Source organism: Octopus bimaculoides, chromosome 3 (genome assembly GCF_046866305.1).
Source record: "Octopus bimaculoides isolate indiv1 chromosome 3, ASM4686630v1, whole genome shotgun sequence".
NCBI lineage: Eukaryota > Metazoa > Mollusca > Cephalopoda > Octopoda > Octopodidae > Octopus > Octopus bimaculoides.
In genome coordinates this window covers 117,903,848-117,915,176 of record NC_142930.1, presented here as the reverse complement: position 1 = coordinate 117,915,176, position 11,329 = coordinate 117,903,848, and positions in this window count along the sequence as shown.

Below are 11,329 nucleotides of genomic sequence, written 5' to 3'. Positions count from 1 at the left end.
GAGTTCTCCGAAACAGCTCGGTTAGTTGATATTCATCGACGCCCAGAGATTCTCCGAAAACGTCGTCGCACTTTCCTTCCTCTAGCCCTCTACCATCAACAGCATTACCCGCCTGGTGGAGGGCTGTGAGCGCTTGACAGCACTTGAGGTGCCAAGCGCCCCACCTCGGTCTACGTCTAATTCAGGTTTGCAGCTCAGTCAAAGAGACGAGCTGTGGGAAAGTGTGCCTGACAAAGGGAGACCACAGCTGATCACCATCAAAGAAACGCTGGAATGCCGAAACCTTAGTGCGTGTCTGCGCATCAGTAATTAAGGCATGCTCAACTCTCCATTCAGCGGCTGTTGACAGCAGATGGAGCGCCTGACCAGTGGACCGCATCCCTTCCACAGAAAGCGGAAGAGGAAACGCATCAGCTTTGTCAACCAGCAGAAGGGTCAATGGACGATGCTCAAGCGGTAATAGATGATGGATGCGATGGACGCATTTGCCATCTCCGCTCGTCCTTTTGGGGACAGTTTTCTCTCGGCCCATTTCTGGGTGAGATCGGCTACTCTTCTCGTCACCTAGTCCCACCTTTTCTCTTCCTGGAGGTCTGGACCAAACCAGACTCCGAGGAACTTAAACGGACCGTCTGTCCGGCACCCCACGACACTGTTGGACGGCAGGGACTTGCCTCTCTAGGTGCCGAGTTGCAAGCTCACTGACTTTTCCGCGTTAAGTTTTGCTCCTGTCACTGCTTCATATTCTTGTAGGTTGTTATATGCCTGTGGCTCGACTATATGACGGTGACCTCATCCGCGTCAGCAGACACACTTCTCCTACATCCTAGATCACGCAGCACAACCCTCGAAGCTTCCAACTTCGCAGTAGTGGCTCAAGAATCAGTACATACAGAAGGGAGGAGAGAGGGCACTCTTGATGGACCGAACGCAAGATGCTGAATGGCTTCGGCAGGTGACCATTCACCCGAGCAACGAGCATTAGAGCTCTCCCGCACTATTTAGCACTCATGAAATCATAGTAAGAGAAAGATGTTCCAAGAGCGAATGCCTTTTACACCGAATGTGTTTTTTTTTTCAAATGTCGACAAGAAAGAAGGAAAGTCATTTGCTACTGTCTTACTGTTTTTGTTAAGGCCAAAATCATTTGGAATTATCAAAGCGAGTGTGCTTACCGTCTGTGTTGAAAGAGGATTTAAAGACATTCTGATCGACGAGCAGTATGATTTATAATTCATTGACCGGAAGAGAATATTTGGAATGAGGGATCTGTTGTTGTTGACATAGAGCAGTGTAAAATGCAGGAATATGTTCAGACATGATACATATGTGATTTGTATTGCTTATAATGAAAGTAGAGAAGGTGATACTGATGACAGAATTAATATGTTAATCAACTGCAGGTGGTCTTGGTAGTATATGGCGTGGTGATGGTGGTGTTAGTGACAGTGGTAGCATAGTTAATATCTATATCATTAACAACTATCGACGCCGAAAGGATGAAAGGCAAAGGATGAAAGTCGATCTCAGCGGAATTTAAACTCAGAACGTAAAGACAGACGAAATACCGCTAAGCATTTCGCCCGGCATGCTAACATTTCTTATTTCTTTATTGCCCACAAGAGGCTAAACATAGAGGGGCCAAGCAGGGACACACAAAAGGATTAAGTCGATTACTTCGACCCCAGAGCGTAACTGGTATTTAATTTATCGACCCCGAAAAGATGAAAAGCAAAGTAGACCTAGGCGGAATTTGAACTCAGAACGTAACGGCAGTCGAAATACTGCTAAGCATTTCGCCTGTCGTGCTAACATTTCTGCCAGTTCGCTCCCTTAGTAGTTAGTATCAATAACGTTTTTTGGTATGTTTCAACTTATGTGATTTTAGTGTATTTGTTAGAAACACACATGGTCACTGTGAAAAAAATTAGAGTACTGAGAGCGAGCCCCGCCGGCTTACATACGAAAAGCAGGGAAAGATGGAAAACCCTAACACCCGATATTCTAATTTATGCATGTAATCTTACCATAATATACAATGTTTAACGTACTTTCGACAAAAATGTTACAAATTAAATTTTGATGTTTATTTTATATTTTCATTACATCAATACGTTATATTGTGATAAGTTCTGTATTGACCGCATTTGAGTATTAGATATATAATTGCTTTTCATGTTATAGTACCTCGTATAGCTTTTCCTCTCATGCCATCCTTTGTAGTCCTCGTGTCATATGTTCTCATTCTTGTGCTTCATGAAGATTTATATCTACCATTATTTTGTTCTATAATTTAGTCCATCTGTTTTATGAGTATTCTTTAGTTTAGATTTTCCATGGTAATAGTTTTACTTCAGCCGACTGGCAGGCGCCTCTCTTGGTATTGTTTTATTATTTAATCTTTTCTAAAATATTCTTTTATCTTCTCAAACCATTTATTTTTATTTACTCTAGAGTAATACATTCATTATGTAAAACTCTGTATTCTTGACACTTAATCCAGTTAAATTAAATTAATATGATTTTTAGAATTTACGATGCTGTTAGATTAGAATGTGATGCTTTATATATGTGCGTTAACGCCTGCCTATATATCGGGACTTATTTTTATTTCGCAGTGTACCACCCTCTCTCTCGCTCTCTGACTGATTGCTAAATATACTCTGGCGTGCATTATTCGTTTTAAGTCCGTTGTATCTATATTATTTACGTGCTGTGTAGTTATATTTAATGCTGAGATAGCTTGTTTCACTGGGGTTATGTTTTCCTTCATGTTGTATTATATACTGTTGACATATATCTTTTATTATTCTCTGAGCATGTAGCGCTGTTTGTTTTCATGTTTTGGGAATTTACTACTTGTTTCGTTTGTTTTCGTGATAGTGTACTGTATTTAATATATTGTTATTTGAATTCCCATTATCCAACAGAAAGTTGTATTGTATTCCGTAGATTTATTGTTTAGGTATTGCCTAATATTATGTTCTTTTTATCATATTTACACCATAATTTTGGCATAAAAACTGCACATCTGATTATCATAGTTAAAACATTTATATACTGTTATATTTCAGTCGGTTGTTTGCAATATGTTGAGTAACATCCGAACAATTTTGGGCAATGTTTGTATCGTTTCATGGTAGTCTCCACATTGATAGTAGATGAATACATGCATGTAAATACATGTAAGTTTGTTTGTATGTATTATATATGTGTGTGCGTGTGTGTATGTGTGTGTATGTGTGTGTATGTGTGTGTGTATGTGCATATATATTTCGGTGCGAATGTTTTTTTATTAATACAGTGCCGTCATTTACCTTATTAATGGTATTTCTATATAAACTTAAAGCTTATGGCGATCGCCGTGCAATGAGTAAGGAAAGTAATCTAATAAAGAGGCTATCGAGGGCTTATATGCCCCTTTATTGGACTACTTTCCTTAGTTATTGCATAGTGATCGCCATAAGCTTTAAGTTTATATGAAAATACCATATATATATATATATATATATATATATATATATATATATATATATATATATATATATATGCGTGTGTGTATATATATATATATATATATATATATATATATATATATATATATATATATATATATATAATTGATATGCAGTACAGTCTTGCAAAACTAAATTCACTGATTCAATAAAATTCTGAATGTGAATTGGGAATTGTCTATGAAGAATATCATATTGAATCGGGAGAATGGTATTATAACTATTTTACTATTTTACCAACTAACAGAATTGATGTTAGTAAGCGTATATTCATTCCAATTATGATAATTACGCTGAGACATCACTTGCATTAGTAAGTTCCTTGGCGGTAGTTTTCTTTGCAATACTAATTTTAGCCTATTCAACTCTCCATCGACTTTTCAACTATTTCCTCCGAAAATTAAATTTGATTAAAACATCATCATATACTTCTATTCAAATGCTTCCTGCTTCTTTGTTCTGCGTATTTGCTACGTAATGTGATCTGAGATCATGTGCTTCAACACTATCAGTTGCAGAGATTTCATTTTGTTTTCTCATCTTCTTTCTTTAACAGATCATATCATTTTCATTATTAGTGAACAATCTTTACAATTTATCAACACTTACTTTAAGTGGTTTTGCTTACGAATTACGAAAATCACAATTTCTTGACCCGAGAAGGAAACAGGAAAAATAAATATATCTCTGAAATAACTGAGCAAAGAAGAACAACCACTGAAGGTAGCTGCTTTGAAACAAGTCAAATAATAATTCTTGTATGCCAATAATAGTGGCTGTTTTTCTGATTGAAGAAGATTTCCGAAATTTTCAAATTTAAAAGTTTTTCTACTTTGTATTTTAAATTGATGTAAAGAAAATTAAAACTTCCTCACGGAAGAAAAACTGAATAGAATTGGATATTAAAAAAAGAAACGGTTAAGATGCTCTACAACAGGCATTAACATAGCATGAAGGATTATATTACTGAATATCAGACGCTGTGTTGGGAATACTAAGCATTATTCTGATCTTACTGGATACAGGAGCGGGCAGAATCGTTAGCACGCCGGATAAAATGCTTAGCAGTATTTCGTTCGTCTTTACATTCTGAGATCAAATTCCGCCGACGCTTACTTTGCCTTACTTACTTTCTGGGCAAATAAATAAAGTAGCAGTTGAACACTGGCGTCGATGCAATCGACAAGGGAAATGCTACTAAACATTTTACCCGGCCTTCTACCGATCCTGCCAGCTTGGTGAAATTCTAATAATGTAATCGTTTAGTCGTATAATATACTACATTATACTATATTATTCAACTAGTTTTCACTTGTCTTCGCATCGATGCTTGTGATATAATTTAGCAAACATAACAAGTTATGTGTGATTGTTAATCGGTTTTAGAGTAGTCGAAGAGTAGAATTATTACAGAAGGAAGTTGCAATCTTCTCACCCGAGGTTAATCATTTAGATCTGCACTAGGGCTAGCAACAGAACTTTAGGATCGGGGAAATAGGCATAAAACTCTTTAGAGTAATAATTAGTTGCCTCTAACATCAATATTCACTGAATAGCTTTTCACCAATGCTTGTTGAAGTATTCAGCATAGTCTTCAGTAAAACGCATTATCAATCTGACTTATAATGTCTGACTTATAACTTCGCCAGTGAATATCACGTATCGTCGTTTGCCCAACATTATGTCACATATTTCTGCTTGTTTCTACGACAGCCAACATAAAAGTGTACGGAGATTCTAAAACCGATTACCTAAACACTATATTTCGCAATTCATCTGCATTTCCTATAGTTTAATTTGTTTTTCATTCAGTATTTATTTTATATTTTTTAAGTCTGGTAATTACACTATCACTATCTTTTGGCCAGCCATTATGTAGCGGAGATGTAAACAAACCAACTCTTGTTACCAAGTGATGTAGGTGTGTGACAAACACAAAAATACGCACTCACATATACGTGACACGCTTACACGCAGTTTCAGTCAACCACATTCACTTACGAAAAATTGATCGGTCCATGTCGATCACTTCTTTTAAAGTGAATTTAGTTGACGGAAATCTTGATCATATTCACCTAGGGTGCTGTACAGTAGGATTGAACACGAACCTACTGTGTTGCAAGCGAGCTTCTTTACTACAGCGTCAAACTAGCATCTATGCAGCACGTAAGAAAAACTTGCTTCATATCTTGTATGTATTCTTTTATAGTGCATGTTATTTGACAGTTTTTTGTTTTGTTCCAACATCGGAAATTATTTCTAGATAAATTGATGAAACATATGAATGCAGAAAAAAAATTTTCTCTCCAGGCTTCTCCATTGCCTATTGCATTTGTAAGTCTTATGTTAACATGTCATTTTTATGTTATGAATAATATTTCTTTCTTCCTGTCAGGAAATCCCATACTCATATTTTCAGCATGAATTATGGAAACTATATTTACAAAAAACGTGAATTTTAAATTTATGTTTAAACCCAATTGATATTGACGAGAAATACATTGACAAAATGTAAAATCTATCAAAAATGTATAGTCGAGTAAACCTATCTGGGCAACATTAATTAAAACTACATTGGTAACATATAGAATACTCAACTCAAACTCCATTGATAATGCAATGATCTAGACACAATAAAACATAATTTTTGTGAAATAATAATATATATCAATAGAATTGCAATAGAAAGAACTCACCGCACCCATAAAAATACGCTTCGGCAGCGTAAGAGACATCTAGCATTTCAACTAGTAGCATTGTCCCTTTATCGCCATAGATCAAATAAATGCAAGCAAAACATGTCACACGCAGACACAGATGTATTATGAATAAAAAATTAATTGAAAGATATTATTACCTCCGCCTTAGCAAAGGTGAATGTATTGTTTTCAGTCAAATTTGTTTTCTTGTCCGACCGTGGACAAGATATCTCAAGGACCACAGGATGGATTCGGATAAAACTTTCAGGGATGTTTGGCCCCGTGACTGGCACGAACAGATTAGATTTTGGGATTGATCCGTTACCGAATACAGGATATGGATTATATTTCCTTTTTTTTTATTCACTTAACTTTTGAGAGCAGTCGTGTTCATTTTTAGTATTTTCGCTTGTGAGAGCAGTCATGTTTATTTCAGAAATTCTCATTTTAAAATCATCTCTGGCTAATTGAGTGCTCTTCTGTGAAATTGCTATAAGGCGGGAAGCTGACTGAATCGTTAACACGCAAGGCGACAGGCTTAGCGGTATTTAGTCTGCCCCTACATTCTGAGTTCAAATTCTGCCTAGGTCGACTTCATCTTTCATCCTTTCGGTGTCATTGAAATAAGTACCAGTTACGCCCTGGGGCCGAAGTAATCGACTTAATCCCCTGCCACGAGCTGCTTTGTGGTAAAAATTTGATATCATTATTTAGAAATGGTACAATTGTTTCATAACATGGTTTGCCTAATTTTTTTTCATCTAGATGTATCATACATGTAATAGATAATATAATAAAGCTCGTACGCGCACACTCACATACACACGCAAATATATATATATATATATATATATATACCCCACACACACACAGATATATATTTATATATATATATATATATATATATATATATATATATATATATATATATATATATATATATATACACAACTATATATATATATATAAGCTAAGGGAAATACCATATCTTGGCCAGTGTTATGTATCTGAGTAACAGAGAGATACAGGGAAGTAAAATATTTTCTTTTCTACTCTAGGCACAAGACCCGAAATTTTGGGGCAGGGGGTCAGTCGATTAGATGTCCCCAGTACGCAACTGATACTTGATTTATCGACCCCGAAAGGATGAAACGCAAAATCGACCTCGACGGAATTTGAACTCAGAAAGAAACGACAGACGAAATATCGCTAAGCATTTCGCCGGGTATGCTTACCTTCCTTATTTCTTTATTGCCTACACGGGGCTAAACATAGAAGGGACAAACAAGGACAGACAAAGGGATTAAGTCGATTACTTTGGACTCAGTGCGTAACTGGTACTTAATTTATCGATCTGTAATGGATGAAAGGCAAAGTCGACCTCGGCAGAATTTGAACTTAGAACGTAACGGAAGACGAAATACCGCTAAGCATTTCGCCTGGAGTGCTAACGTTTCTGCCAGCTAGCCGTGTTCAGGTAAGTAAGATATTGTAAAAGAAAACATTGATTATCGTCGTCTCTAGAGGACGTATCATAATTACAAGCTCAACTTGAAAATGGCATAATCTCAACATTCATGAATTTTCCAAAGCTGATATACTATTAATAAAAGGGACAGGTTTATTGTCTGTAGATAAACGAACGGTCGTGAACAAATGTCTCTGGCTCAGTAGCCTGCATCAGCACTTCAGTTGTCAGAATTATGTGTATATATATATATATATATATATATATATATATATACATATACATCCACAAATACAAACACACGTATGCATACACACGCTCATACGCATTCTGGGAACTAAGCTTTTCTAACAACATAAACGTCGAAAGTAAATCGTCTATTCCACGGTAACATTGCGGCCTCAGGAAATATTGAAGCTGTATAAAAGAAGGCCAAAAGAAAATAACAACAACAACAACTACTATAATAATAATAATAATAATAATAATAATAATAATAATAATAATAATAATAAAGGACATTTTCCTGCTGGATACACATATTCCCGAAATGAAATGATGTTATGTATATAAATAATATGGTATAGCAGAATAAACCGAAGAGCAGTGTATATATACAAATATTTGAAGAATCTAATATATTCCGTAATGTTAACGCTATTGTGAGGAAGATAACATTAACTACTTATCATTGAAAACTTAGTTGCTCTTTAGTAATATAAATGAGACCACCGAATACTGTTAATGGAAAGGACAATGAAGCTCTGGTACTTTCTGCAACTCATGCTCTCAACTATATACTGAACTACTAATGTTTGAAATTTAGCATATATTAAGGAAGAATAGCTACAGATTCCTGGCTTTCACCCAGGTGACACGGGTTCGATTCTCAGCATGGGAATGCATGTTTTTTTATAGGCGCAGATGTAGCTGGGTGGTAAGTAGCTTGCTTACCAACTATATAGTTCTGGGTTCAGTCCCACTGTGTGGAAACTTGGGCAAGTGTCTTCTACTATAGCCTCGGGCCTACCAAAGCCTTGTGAGTCGATGTGGTAGACGGAGACTGAAAGAAGCACGTCGTATATATACACATAAATATATATATATATGTGTGTGTGTGTGTGTGTGTGTATGTGTGTGGGTGTGTGTGTTTGTGTGTGTCTGTGTCTCTCTGCTTGTCCCCCACCATCGCTTCACAACCGATTTTTGTGTGTTTATGTACACGTTATCTGGCGGTTCGGCAAAAGAAACCGATAGAACTAGGCTTACAAATTATAAGTCCTGGGATCGATCTGTTTGACTAAACGTGGTGCTCCAGCATGGCCGTAGTCATATAACTGAAACAAGTAAAAGCATAGGAAGAAACAATTGTTTGTTCCTTCTCGAGCCATACCGGTTCTCCCGTTTCATTGGCGTATATGTTCTCCCACTGAATAAGAAAAGGTTGTGGCAAACGAGTCAGCAGAAGTTCGCAATTACCTTCAGCCGGAGACACGTGGAACGCAGCTGTTTCGCTCATAAACATACACATCACCCGGTCTGAGATTCGAGCCTGTGATCCCTCGATCACGAGTCCGCTGCTCGAACCACTTGGCTATGTGCCTCCTCAGAAATAAAAGCAAAATAACATTGGATTTGTGCTTCAGACAGTAAAAAGAATATGCAAAAACTCATTTCTATGTGATGGGTGGAGGATCACGATTATTATGACCGTGTTTATGTAAGTATATGTATGTATGTATGTATGTATGTAAGATAAGGTAGAAAATGCTGATATATATATATATAATTAGCAGTTTCTACCTTGACTTTTCGTATATATATATATATATATATATATAGATATAGATATATCAACTCGTGTGTACCTTTTCATCCTTTCGGGGTCTATCTAATCGAGTGGCTCCCACCTCCAAATTTCAGGCCTCGTGCCTTGTGTAGAAAAGTGTATATATATATATATATATATATATATATATATATATATATATATATATATATATATATATATATATATATATATATATATAGGTGGCCTGTGTGTTTTCTGTACTCTGTTTATCATTTCACGTTTTTTTTTGCAACGTCCTGTACCCAGATATGCATCTATATATACATGTAGGTGTAGCTATGTACATACATGTACGTATACATGCATATACTCATTTATTATTTGTATTATATATATACAGGGTTATTCAGAAAAGAAAGAACAGATTTAAAATTTACTTTTAAAACAAACGGTATGAGACACAAACACATTCTACATATTTCTTGATAGGGGACGGTTTGAAGTTTATTTTACGGTAGTATGCACTCAACAAGAGTACCATGAGCACCGGTGCTTTTTCCTTTACAAATGCAACCTTTTTCTGTGAATTTTTTTGCCATTCCTAAATTTGCTTATGACGAGGTGATATTTTATTGAATTGGCGGCGAAATTCATGTTGCACTTGCACAATCGATTTGCCTTTCGCAAGCTGCAGCATACAAAATGCCCCTACTTGTGGTATCGTCATCTTATAAGGGATTGCGGAAATGAAAATTATACATCTGTAAATAAAATGAACAAAATGAAACATTAAATCAAAATTAAAATATTTTATTTAAGGCTTAATTCAGTTGATCATGTTAAACTATACACTTTACTCCTTCCCCTATCAAGAAATATGTAGAATGTGTTTGAGTCTCTTACTGTTTACTTTAAAAATAAATTTGAAATCTGTTCTTTCTTTTTGAATAATTCTGAATAATCCATCCATCCATCCATACATACATGCGTACGTACATATATATACATACATACATACATATTTACAAGTAAAATAAAAAAAAAAAGCGATACAGTATTTTTGACGTTCGGAAACATTTTTTAACGCTTAGAATTGCTGAAGCATGAAATAAACTAGCTGTTGAGACAATACATCCTTTAAAACTTCAATGCTTCCTGAAATCCGCCAACTGTACACCTGATGGCTTTTTTTTTTTTTTAGTTGTCGTGCATCTGAGCTCTGTTATCCAACAGTTTCTGCCACACACACACACACACACACACACACACACACACACACACACACACACACACACACACACATACACACACACACACACACGTGCATATATATATATATATATATAGTTATTAATATTTCTAAGTCTCTCTAAAGGAGACTACGGCAGCGGTACTGGAAATTAATAGTTATCGCCAAACCAACATGGCAGTCCCAAAATTAGGACGAAAGCTGCCGTGAATTAGCTCCAAGAAGCCATCGCCTCTAGCTAGCTATGTGACACACGAAACCTGTGTCCTTTATAACCTTCGAACAGGGGAGGTCAGCAGTGTCCCCCTGCTGGTTTGGCATCTGCAGACTAGTTTCAGGGTGTTGCCCCTTGTCAATGCAGAGCAGCCAAGCTCGAGCCAGGCGGCGCTACTGACTGTCTGTTCGAAGGTTATTTATCTAATTTCAGTGGAATCTATCCACTGGTTTTCAGAAATAGAGTTATTAATATTTCTAAGTCTCTCTAAAGGAGACTACAGCAGCGGTACTGAAAATTAATAGTTATCGCCAAGCCAACATGGCAGTCCCAAAATTAGGACGAAAGCTATGTATGTATATATATATATACATACCAGTCTGACTCAGCTT